The sequence below is a fragment of the Pogoniulus pusillus genome, chromosome Z (genome assembly GCF_015220805.1).
Source record: "Pogoniulus pusillus isolate bPogPus1 chromosome Z, bPogPus1.pri, whole genome shotgun sequence".
Lineage (NCBI taxonomy): Eukaryota > Metazoa > Chordata > Aves > Piciformes > Lybiidae > Pogoniulus > Pogoniulus pusillus.
This window is the reverse complement of record NC_087309.1, coordinates 103,182,343-103,195,370: the sequence shown is the minus strand read 5'-3', so window position 1 is coordinate 103,195,370 and position 13,028 is coordinate 103,182,343. Positions and strand designations below refer to the sequence as shown.

The 13,028-nt window shown below is 45.6% G+C and overlaps 1 protein-coding gene across 2 annotated transcripts in view; it reads left to right on the top strand.

The window, feature by feature from the left end:
• Nucleotides 1-13,028, top strand: part of PTGR1 (prostaglandin reductase 1) — a 33,212-nt gene that overhangs the window by 3,622 nt on the left and 16,562 nt on the right. Inside the window, exon 2 of one of the 2 annotated variants that reach the window (XM_064176600.1) lies at nt 12,694-12,797. The gene's annotated coding sequence lies outside the window, so the exon portion shown is untranslated. Of the gene's footprint in view, nt 1-12,676; nt 12,798-13,028 lie in introns of both variants that reach the window. The other variant, XM_064176601.1, reaches the window with a different exon arrangement.

The window sequence follows — 13,028 nt, the reverse complement described above, 5'->3', positions numbered from 1 at the left end:
TGCCCTCTTTTTATTTCCTTGGGTGCCTCTCACTGCCCTTTTTGCTTTTCTTGAAATATGTGTCAAATCAAAAGAAAAACACACAAAAAAAACCCCAAACCAAACAAACATCACCAAAAAACCCCAATTCTTCCCCACTAAACAATCCTTCCTGTTTGTAACAGTTTAAACACCTGTTGCCAGTTTTGAGTATTGGTTCTGAAGTCCCAATTAGTCCCGTAGGAGTGATAAGTTTTACAAATTCCGCCAGTGCTTATCTTATTGCCTCCTTAGTGTCACTTTTCTTTCTCCTGGATCCGAAGTCACTTGCCACTCCTGGACAGGTGCTTTTACTCATGAGGCATGTGTCCACCCTTTTTCCACTGTTCTGATGGCCGTTTTCTGTGGTGAGTAACACAAGAAAAGGGCCTTCCCACATAGGTAACAAAATTTCTTCTTTCCAGGTCTTTTTCAGTACCTTAACACCAGGTTTAATTTTATGGATTGCAAACCCCAGAGGTGGAGTTTTATCCAGCATCCCCATCTCCTGTAATTCATCTTGCCTTTTGAAGATTTCTGTGACATACTTCTGGATGTTCTTATCCTCTATCAGTTTGTTACCCCTGGGCATCCCGGCCCAATATGGCATTCCCTATAGCATTTCGTAGGGGGGAAGTCCCGTGCTGCTCTGCTGCTCCATCCTTAGGTTTAACAATGCTATAGGCAGACATTTAATCCATGATAACTGAATTTCCAACATTAATTTTTCTAATTGCTGTTTTAGTGTTTGATTCATTCGTTCAACCTTCCCTGAACTCTGGGGTTGCCACGGAGTGTGATATTCCCATGAAATACCTAAGGTTTCTGATAGTTTCCTAATTATTCTTGAGGTAAAATGTGTCCCTCGATCTGAATCAATATGTTCCACTACCCCATATCTTGCTATTATATTTTCCAATAATACCTTTACCACAATATGTGCAGTTGCTCTGGTCACTGGGTAAGCTTCCACCCATTAGGTTAGGTGATCTACTATAACTAACAAGTATTTTACCCTTTTGCTATATCCTTCTACCCATGGTCTACAATATCTAAGAAGTCCCAATAACTGTCTGACTTCCTTCTTATTTTCTGGAGTCTTAATCCCCAAGATCCCAGATATTCTTTCAGGGTCTAGTTTCTTTTCCCCTTTGCTCAACCAGTGTCCTAAATACTTTACTTCTTGTTCCACAAATTGTAGCTTCTCTTTTGATACCTTAAGTCCTTTTGCTCCAAAAAAAAATTAGAGTCTGTATGGTGGCTTCTCAGACTGCCTCTTTAGTTTTTTTCTTGCTATCAGTAAGTCATCCACATACTGCAACAATTTTGTCCCCTCTGGAAACACCAGCTGTTGTAATAACTTCTCCAATGTTTGACCAAATAAGTTGGGGAACTCTGTAAATCCCTGAGGTAGTACCGTCCACCTTAATTGTTGTCTTCTCCCTGTCCCTGGATCTTCCCATTCAAAAGCAAAGTAATCCCTTGATTCCTCCATTAGTGGACAAGCCCAGAAGGCATCCTTTAGGTCTATTACACTGTACCACTGAAATTCTGGAGGTAGATTGTTTCCTTGTAGTTTATGTGCTGCCTCCAGTAATAATAACACATCATTTAGACAAATTTTATCTTCTGCTTCTATTTCTACTTCCTTCAAAATAGGTACTTTAAATGGTTCTCCTTTAGCTCCTATGACCATTGTGCTATTCTTCCCTTTTTGTACCCCTGTTGGGAGTTGTTGTTTTTTAATGGTGGTCTTCTCAGCTCCTGTGTCCACTGAAAGCTCCACTTCCTCCTTATGAGGTCCTATTAATAATTTTATCAAGGGCTCAGTAGATGGTGGGGTCTCCAAAAGATCCAGCCCCTGACTCCCCTAGTCTTCCTTGAATAATTTCTCATCCTGTGTCCTTTTGCGGCACTATTGCTGGATATGTCCCTTCTTATTGCAATAATAACACACAGGAGGTTCTCTTTCTTTTGAACTCTGATTCTACAGAGGGCCCTTGGGCCCTGTCCCTTTTAATTCTTTAGTTGTAGCTTGTACTTTCTGACTCTCCCTTGTACTATTCCTCGTTCTAGCAGCTGGGGGTTGATCATCCTGCAGAGGTGGCACTGGGGCTGAAGCGGCGGCAGCTGCAAGGGAGGGGGAGGGGGCTGAAGCGGCGGTAAGTTATCTAAGTTATCTCATTCCTCTCTTCTCCCTTTTGTCTCTTTCTGCTGTTAGAGCATACAGCGCTGTAACTTTTCTTTCCGCTGATAGTTTCCAGAGGTCAACATATTCATCCTCCTCCTGGCTAAATATTTTCCTGTTGCTCACACATTCTACCAGGGCTTGATAAACCCAGTCCTCAAAAGACCCAAACATAGACCAATGCACATGTGGACGTATTAATTCCTTTGGCCATATTATCATACAATAATGGACTAATTTCGGTTTTGTTTTCCCTTTTCTGGGGCCCCTATCATTCCAATATTTAATCATTAATCTATTAATTGACTGGATGGTCCCATTCAGAAGGTAGTGGTCAATGGTTCAATGCATAGATGGAGATTGGTGAACAACTGGTATCCTGTACTGTTTAACATCTTCATCAATGACATAAACAGCAGGATCAAGTGCACTCTCAGCAAGACTGCAGCTGACACCAAGCTGAGTGGTGTGGTTGAGGGATGATAAGCCATCCAGAGGGACCTAGACAAGCTTGAGAATTTGGCCCATGAGTTTGACAAGGTCAAGTGTAAGGTCCTGTGCCTGGGCTGGGGCAACCCCTGGTATCAATACAGGCTGGAGTATGAAGCGACTGAGAGCAGTCCTGAGAAGGACATGGTGGGTACCAGTGGATGAAAGCCAGACGTGACCCAGCAATGTGTGCTTGCAGACCAGAGGCCTGTCACATCCCAGGCTGCATCAAAAGAAATAAGATCACCATGCTAAGAGAGTTGAATCCGACTTTCTGCTCTGATCTGTTCAGACTCCAACTGGAGTACTGCATCCAGTTCTGGAGTACTTGGTGCAATAAAGACATGGACCTGCTGAAACAGACCCAGAGGGTGGACACAAAGATGACTAGAGGGATGGGACACCTCTCCTGTGAGGAAAGGCTGGGTGGTACAGCTTTTCATCTTGGAGAAGAGAAAGCTCCAGGGCAACCTTATTGCAGTTTTCAGTACTGAAACAGTGCTTATAAGAAAGATGTGGACAGACTTTTTTAAGAGGGCCTCTTGTGACAGGACATAGGGTGATGATGGTTTTAAAATAAGAGAGGAGATCTGGAAAAGATGCAAGGAAGACATTTTTTACAATGAAAGTGGTGAAACACTGGCACGGGTTGCACACAGATGATAGATGCCTCGATCCTGTAAACATTCGAGGTCAGGCTAGACATCTGTTTGATGGTGTTCTTGTTCATTGCAGGGGAACTGGACTAGAATCATAGAATCAACCAGGTTGGAAGAGACCTCCAAGATCATCCAGTCCAACCTAGCACCCAGCCCTAACCAATCAACTAGACCATGGCACTAAGTGCCTCATCCAGTCTTTTCTTGAAGACCCCCACGGATGGTGCCTCCACCACCTCCCTGGGCAGCCCATTCCAATGGGAAATCACTCTCTCTGGGAAGAATTTCTTCCTAACATCCAGCCTATACCTACCCTGGCACAACTTGAGACTGTGTCCCCTTGTTCTATTGCTGGTTGCCTGGGAGAAGAGGCCACCCCCCACCTGGCTACAATGCCCCTTCAGGTAGTTGTAGACAGTAATAAGATCACCCCTGAGCCTCCTCTTCTCCAGGCTAAACAGACCCAGCTCCCTCAACCTCTCCTCATAGGATTTGTGCTCCAGGCCCCTCACCAGCTTTGTTGCCCTTCTCTGGACATGTTCCAGCACCTCAACATCCTTCTTGAATTGAGGGGCCCAGAACTGGACACAGGACTCAAGGTGCGGCCTGACCAGTGCTGAGTACAGGGGAAGAATAACCTCCCTTGTCCTACTGGCCACACTGTTCCTGATGCAGGCCAGGATGCCATTGGCTCTCTTGGCCACCTGGGCACACTGCTGCCTCATCTTCAGCCTAGTATCTATCAGTACCCCCAGGTCCCTTTCCTCCTGGCTGCTCTCCAGCCACTCAGTCCCCAGCTTATAGCGCTGCTTGGGTTTGTTGTGGCCAAAGTGCAGAACCCTGCACTTGGCCTTGTTAAATCTCATCCCATTGGCCTCTACCCACCCATCCAGCCTGTCCAGGTCCCTCTGTAGGGCTCTCCTACCTTCCAACAGATCAACACCTGCTCCTAGCTTGGTGTCATCTGCAAACTTACTGATGCTGGACTCAATGCCCTCGTCCAGGTCATCAATAAAGATATTGAACAGGACTGGGCCCAGCACTGATCCTTGGGGGACACCACTAGTGACTGGCTGCCAACTGGATGTGGCACCATTCACCACCGCTCTCTGAGCTCTGCCATCCAGCCAGTTCTTGATCCAGCACAGACTAGATGAACTTTAAACATCCCTTCCAACCAAAATATTCTATGATCTTTCCTTCTTTCCTTCTTCATTTCCTCCTTCCTTCCCTCCCTTCAGATATTTGCTTGCTCTCTCACAAAGCAGAAGGAAGGCCAGATTTTCTAAATCACCTGCTAAATACCTCATCTGGTGTTTCAACTTTTTTCTGGCTTTGCTTCCCAGATGATAAGATAAATGAGTTTTAATGTGCTAATCAAACTGTGAATAACTTTTGCCATTAATATACTTATAGAAACATATTTTATTCTCCTTAACATCAATGGCCAGCCTAAGTTCCAAATGGGCTTTTACCTCCCTTATTTTTTCCTATAAGACCTAGCAACGTCCTTGAACTCTTCCTGGGGTACCTCCCCTTTTTTTCAAAGGTGATACACCCTCTTTTTTATCTTTAATTCCTTCAGCAGCTCCTTGCCTATCCAGTCTGGCTGTTTCCCTCATCAGCTCCTCTTCTAGCACAATGGGACAGCCTGCTCGTGCACTTTCAAGATTTCTTTTTTGAAGTAGGTCCAACCTTCCTGGACCCCTGTGTTTCTAAGAGCTGTTTCCCAAGGAATTTTGCAAGTTAGTTCATTAACTAAGCTGAAGTCTGCCCTTCGGAAATCCATTGTGGTGTAGTAAAAAGTACAGGGTATAAATCAAATAGAGTTTACCAGAAATTTATGCTTAAAAGGTCTTTTGAAAAAGCCAGAATTTTCCTTGGCAGGTGTAAATTCAAGCATCTGAAATATTTCTTTTGTGGTTTAGTAACAAGCATGCCCCTACAACTTGAAGAAACAAAACTGAATTACAGTGTGTCCCAACAGCCTGGATGAAATCTTGCTCTTACTGATGTTGCAGCATGTGTTTGGACTCTTTCAACATTTAAGGAAGGGGGGAAGTAGTGAGAGTGCTTGAAACCCTTTACTGCCCAAGGAATCATAGCTGGCCCTTCGAGAATCTGTGTCTTGCTCAGGTTGCCTACCATGTTCTGTCTTCCTCCTTACCTGTAGGCTTCTTGCTCATTCTTTCATATCATACATAGTACTTAAGATTCTCATTTTACATGTCATCTCCAAGGGACAATTTACCTGTTTCAGGTGCCAGTCTTTGCTTCCCCTTTCTCTTCCCTCTGTGAGCTTGCCCTGCAGGACTGATGAGCTTCTGTTGGAATTAGTTTTGTAATACAGTGCAGGGTGGCATCATCTTTCTACCAAGTGATAAGTACTCACTTCCAACCTTTATCCTCCTTCCAGGGCTTGATAGCATTACTTAAGCAGGTGAAGGTGCAGTTTTGTTGTTCCATAATGCAGTGTCATGCTTGCTCAGAAATTTGCAGGATGGTGTCTGCCAACGGTAGCACGGGAGTGGTTTGCCTTTACCTTGCTTTTCACCACAGGAAGAAACAATGTCTGAGAAAGCATTGTGATAGCTTAGCTAAGCCAGAGAGGGGGAACAGGTTAATCTTCTCTGAGACTTGCAGGCACTTAGAATTTGAGGCCCTATTCACTCCCAGGTGATTGGTAATCCTGTGTGAGCTATCCCAGGGTAGCCTCTGCAGTGTGACTCCCTTGGCAGTCTTTACTGCCAGAAAGTCCTTTTAGGTGTTTGTGTTTCATTGTTTGCTTGCTTTAAAAAAGTATTTTAAAGGTTCCTTTATGCTGGTGCCTGGGAGATTGATTTGAAATGCTGCAGAAGTCTGCCTAAATTGGTTCTGGAGAAAGGGACTAGCTAAGATAATGATTTCCTGAACAACTTTACTGTTCCAGTGATCAGTGTTTCTTTTCCTCAGAACCAATCTACACACTAATTATGTCTGAGATGTACATTTTATTCAACTTTTAATCATACATCTTTTTTCTGCCAACCTAGCTAGGAGCATAGCGCTTGGCATTTTGGAATAGAGATAAAAGGAACCAAGTACCACAGCTGTATCTGCAAATTAATTGTGACTGACAGCAAGATGAGCTGTTAAGTTAACCTGAAATTTTAATTGAACTGATTTGTAACTGACAGGTTTTTAAGACAGTTTTGTCCTCAAGGTTAGATTTGGGCAAGCCCAGGCTAGGAAACCATACCACATAAGAAATGAATGTTAGTTGTGGTTAGTTAAGGAGATTAAACTTTGCTGGTTTGACTAATGTGCCCTTGAGAGCATTAGTCTCTTCTTCTACTTCCAGGTGAAAATTCCTAGATTTCAGGACAAGGGGCAGTGGACACAAGCTGGAATACAGGAAGTTCCACCTCAACATAAGGGAAAACTTTAAGAGTGGCAGAGTGCTGGAATAGGCTGCCCAGACAGCCTGTGGAGTCTTCTTTTTTAGAAACTTTCAAAACCCATCTGAATGTGTGCCTGTGCGAGCTGCCCTAGGTGATCCTGCTTTCACAGGGGGATTTAACTCAAGGATCTCCAGAGGACCCTTCCAACCACTGCAGTTCTTTGATTCTCTTCTCTGTCATTTTTTCCTGAATTGTGACCTTCCATCCCATGCTGATTTTGGGGATTGAGTTGGATAACCTGTGTGAAGGTGCTTTGCTTGCAGCACTGCTACAGTTTGCACGGACCACATTGCTTGACCACAAACTAGATCTTTTAATACTTATGTATATATATTGTTAGTGCACAAAGCTGAGATTCCCCAGTCCACTACTTCTGTCTTAGATGTCTGGTTTTATGGAAAATGTTGATTGAGATTAACATAAAACTTTATACTTTCATAACCTGATGGGCTTAACCAGAGGACCAGGATAGCTCAAAGGACAGCAGAATTCACTTAAACTTTAGTGGTTCTCCTATAAGAATATCAGGAAGAAATACATCACCTTACTCTTATTTTCCCCCCTGGAATTTGCTAAAAAATTATTATTTTTAAAATAATGTTTTTATCATGTTCACAGACTTTACTTTCTGAAGTTTTTATCATTTCTGCCTCTTTGCAGTAATTATTATAATGAAACATAAAACATAACTATATAGAAGACACCCATAGGAAATGCAACATTCAAGTCCACTGGTGACAGAGTAGTTTTAGAGCACAATAGTTAGTGTTCTTGAAGCTGACATGGTAGCTACTGAGTGTTTAGTCCAGTAATGTTTTAACTGGACCTCACAAATGCTGTTGTCGCTGCTGTTTATGGCTTAGAGTTCTTTAATATGGCTAAGCAGCATAGTCCTTGTCAGTTCCTGTGATTTTACATCTAAACATACAAAATATTCTTGGTTTGTTAACTTGGGCATTGATTTATGAATACATTAATTGAATATTTGTGTTCTGTTTCCTTTTTGTTTGGTTTGGGTCCTTTTCATTTTATGGCCTACAGAAAACATCCCTAGCCTTGAAATGGCTACCACAGTGTGATTTCAGTAGAAGGTGAGAAGCAATCAGCAGAAGGTTTCGCCTGTTTACAAAGTGAGGCCTAAATGTAACAGCAGAAGAGGAGAAAGATGAGAGTCTCAACAACTTTTTTTTAATTTGAGGATGACATCATACCTTTGTGAAGCTTTTTAGAGCACCACATGGGAGATCATAGAATGCATCAGGTTAGAAGGGATCCTCAAAGGTCGTCTTGTCCAACTTCCCTTCAGTGAGCAGGAACATTTCCAACTAGAGCAGGTTGCTAAAGGCCTCATCGAGTTTGACCTAGAATGTCTCCAGGGATCAAGCCTCCACGACCTTTCTGGGCAAACTGTTCTGGTATTACACTACCCTCATTTTAAAGAACTTTGATCAGTCGTCCGACTTAAAAAATATGCCCTGCTCTAGTTTAAAAACATTGATGCTTATCCTATTGCTACAAGACCTTCTAAACAGTTTCTCCCCAGATTTTGTAGATTGCCTTCAGAAGACAAAAGGACATCCTAAAACAAGGCACAGCTTGTAAATAATCAAGCCATTAAGAGATAATGGTGGGAATGTAAACATAGCTGGAGCCTCAAGGCCAGAGGTGGGCCAAAGAATTTCTGAATCACTGTTGGCTCCCTTGGGGTACAGATGAATGACACATGAGCTCATGGCTGCCAGTTGATCTGGCATCCCTTGTCTCTGGTCATGCCTGGCCTGGAGCATTTGGGTACCGGTGTCTGAATGCAGGACAGGCTGCTGGGACAAACTTCTTGTAGTGCTCATGGAAATAAGCAACTGAGTGCAATCAGTTCTGTGTGACTCTGAACTCACTCTTGGCTCCTGCGAGCCCCATTACTGAGTTTGCTTGTTGTGGCTGTAGTGTTGCAATAGCTTTTGTGTCTTTTGTTACTGAGAATTACAGATCAGCACTACTGATGCTCTGGAGATGATGCAGCAGGAGAAAGAAATGCCAAGGCAGTGACACCTTTTTATTTGCTTGTTTGTTTGGTTTTGTGTGTGGTTTAAGTAAAAACGTTTTCGAGTTTAGGTGACAATTACACAGAATCACAGAACCTTAGCGGTTGGGAGGGACTTCCAAAGATCATCTAGTCCAACTTCCCCTGCCGGAGCGGGATCACCTAGAATAGGTCACACAGGAATGTATCCAAGTGGGCTTTGAATGTCTCCAGAGAAAGTGACTTCACAGCTTCTCTGGGCAGCCTGTTACAGTGCTCTGTCACCCTCACAGTGAAAAAATTTTGCTTATGTTCTTAAGGCTAAACAACCACAGTATCACAGTATCACACAGTATCATCAGGGTCGGAAGAGACCTCACAGATCATCAAGTCCAACCCTTTACCACAGAGCTCAAGGCTAGACCATGGCACCAAGTGCCACGTCCAATCTTGCCTTGAACAGCCCCAGGGACGGCGACTCCACCACCTCCCTGGGCAGCCCATTCCAGTGTCCAGTGACTCTCTCAGGGAAGAACTTTCTCCTCACCTCGAGCCTAAATTTCCCCTGGCGCAGCCTGAGGCTGTGTCCTCTTGTTCTGGTGCTGGCCACCTGAGAGAAGAGAGCAACCTCCCCCTGGCCACAACCACCCCTCAGGTAATTGTAGACAGCAATAAGGTCACCCCTGAGCCTCCTCTTCTCCAGGCTAACCAATCCCAGCTCCCTCAGCCTCTCCTCATAGGGCTTGTGCTCAAGGCCTCTCACCAGCCTCATTGCCCTTCTGTGGACACACTCAAGCATCTCAGTGTCCCTCCTAAACTAGGGGGCCCAGAACTGTCTAACCAGTGCAGAGTACAGGGGCAGAATGACCTCTCTGCGCCTGCTGACCACACCATTCCTGATGCAGGCCAGGATGCCACTGGCTCTCTTGGCCACCTGGGCACACTGCTGGCTCATGTTCAGGCGGATATCAATCAGCACCCCCAGATCCCTCTCTGTCTGGCTGCTCTCCAGCCACTCCGACCCCAGCCTGTATCTCTGCATGGGGTTGTTGTGGCCAAAGTGCAGCACCCTGCACTTGGAGCTATTGAACCCCATCCCATTGGACTCTGCCCATCTGTCCAGGTGGTCAAGGTCCCACTGCAGAGCCCTTCTGCCCTCCAACCCAGTCACATCTGCCCCCGGCTTAGTGTCATCTGCGAACTTGCTGATGACTGACTCGATGCCCTCATCCAGATCATCTATGAAGATGTTAAAGAGGATGGGGCCCAGCACAGATCCCTGAGGGACACCACTAGTGACTGGCCGCCAGCTGGATGTGGCACCATTCACCACCACTCTCTGGGTCCGGCCCTCCTGCCAGTTCCTAACCCAGCACAGAGTGCTGCCATCCAAACCGTAGGCTGACAGCTTAGCCAGCAGTTTGCTGTGGGGGACAGTGTCAAAGGCCTTGCTGAAGTCCAGATAGACCACATCCACAGGCCTCCCCACATCCACCAAGTGGGTCACCTGATCATAGAAGGAGATCAGATTGGAGAGGCAGGATCTGTCTTTCCTAAATCCATGTTGGCTAGACCTGAGCCCTTTGCCATCCCTCAGGTGCACAGTTATTGCCCCCAAGATAACCTGCTCCATCAGTTTCCCTGGCACTGTGGTCAGGCTGACAGGTCTGTAGTTCCCAGGTTCCTCCATCTGACCCTTCTTGTGGATGGGGACCACGTTGGGCAGTTTCCAGTCTCCTGGGACCTCTCCGGTGAGCCAGGACTGCTGGAAAATGATGGAGAGCAGCTTGGCCAGCTCAGCTGCCAGCTCTCTCAGCACCCTGGGATGGATCCCATCTGGTCACATGGACTTGTGGGTGTCCAGGTGGCTCAGCAGGTCCTGAACTAATTCCTCATGAATTTCCAGGGGATTCACACGGCTCCCTGACCCCATCCCCCAGTTCAAGAGGCCACTTGCCTCCTCCTCTTCCCTCCTTACTGTTGAAAACTGAGGCGAAGAAGGCATTCAGGACCTCAGCCTTTTCTTCGTCATCAGTTATAGTGTTCCCCTCCTGGTCCAGTAAGCAGTGGAGGCTCTTCTTGCCCTTCTTTTTAGCATTGATAAATTTATAAAAGTGCTTTTTATTATCCTTCACAGAGGTGGCAGCCTAAGTTCTAGCTGGGCCTTAGCCTCTCTAAATTTTCTCCTGCATAATCTGGCTACCTCCTTAAACACGTCAGGAGAAGCCTTCCCCTCCTTCCAAAGGTGATACACCCTCTTTTTTTCCCCAATTCCTTCAGGAGCTGTTTGCTCATCCAGGCTGGTCACCTTCCCTGCTGGCTCATCTTTCGGTGCATGGGAACTGCCAGTTCCTGTGCCTTCAAGAGCTCCTGTTTAAAGTAGGTCCAACCATCCTGGACCCCCTTGTTCTTAAGGACTGCTGCCCATGGGGGCTTTGGAAACCCCAGCTCCCTCAGCCTCTCCTCATAGGGCTTTTGTTCCAGGCCCCCCACCAACTGTGTTGCCCTTCTCTGGACACATTCCAGTATCTCAATATCTCTTTTGAATTGAGGAGCCCAGAACTGGATACAGTACTCAAGGTGTGGCCTGACCAGTGTTGAGTACAGGGGAAGAATAACCTCCCTTGTCCTGCTGGGCACACTGTTGAGTACAGGGGAAGAATAACCTCCCTTGTCCTACTGGCCACACTGTTCCTGATACAGACCAGGATGCCATTGGCTCTCTTGGCCACCTGGGCACACTGCTGGCTCATCTTCAGTCTACTGTCTACCAGTACTCCCAGGTCCCTTTCTACCTGGCTGTCCTCCAGCCACTCTGTCCCCAGCCTGTAGTGGTGCTTTGGGTTGTTGTGGCCAAAGTGTAGAACCCTGCACTTGGCCTTGTTAAATCTCATCCCATTGGCCTCTGCCCACCCATCCAGCCTGTCCAGGTCTGTCTGCAGGCCCCTCCTACCATCCAACAGATTGACACCTGCTCCTAACTTGGTGTCATCTGCAAACTTAGTGATGCTGGACTCAATCTCCTCATCCAGATCATCAATAAAGATATTGAACAGGACTGTGCCCAGGACCTTAGGGGACACCACTAGTGACTGGCTGCCAACTGGATGTGGCTGCATTCACCACCACTCTCTGTCAGTGTCACATTTGTCTTCAGATATTTGGTAATTAAACATGCTTTTAAATATTACTGTTTATACACTTCCAACTTCATGTTTTAATTGAGTATTTTTACAACAGAGGCTGTACAAAGTCTCTGGGCAAAACCTTCCCCCTGTCACACACTTTTTTGCAACACAGTTGGGCATAGTGCCAAAGTTTTTTACTGTTCCTTAAGGTGGCTCTGCAATACACAGAGATCCCAGCATACAGAGGTGTAGCCGGAGTACTGCAGATGTTACAGCACACAGGTGGGCACAGAAGTTCTTTGATAGCCTGCAGACATCTCACTATTAAATGTCAGAGTGTTCTCTTCTGATAGTAGCCTTTGTATGGGTTATTGTTGTGTTAAATGATTAACTGGATGCTTAATTTTATATGAATTTTTAATGAGGATTTTTTTTCCTCAGTGGCAGAACTCTTTGAAAGTTTAGTGATGGACTGTTAAAAGGTGATCTGAAGAAACTACTGCTCAGGGGGATAGTCTTGCTCTCCAGACTGCTGCAAAGTGCCTAGGACTGGGGAGGTTGTTTGTTTTAACTTTGCATATTGCAGAACATCCCCGTGGAGCTGAATTGGAGCGGTCAGTAATGATGATGTCGATAGGAGAAAGGTGAATCACACTGGGTGTGCCTCTTGCGGGTTTACATTTCCTCCTGGGGATATGGTCTGAGGGCGGTACCAGCTCAGCTGATAAAAGTAGACATCTCTGCCTTTTAGGAGGAGCGTGTGACTGAAGAAGTCCAGCCACTGACTGAGTTGGGTGCAGAAGGTTACTGTCTGTCCTTGACAACAGAAGAGGGATTTCCACCTGCCTGCACTAAGTATAAACTTTGTTCTTTGTTCTCGTTGCTGTGCTTGCCTGTAGGAAGGAAAAAGGGGCTGCAAAAGTAAAATGAATGCAAGTGTTTTGCTCATTTCCATCTTGCATGGAAAATACTGGTGAGAGTGTGCTCTCAGTTCCATGCCCTGAGCCTGGCACCTAGAGAAGCTTTTCTTTCAGCATGCAAAGTGTCATGGAAAGAGGTCTCTCCTACCTCTGTATTTTGTCATTT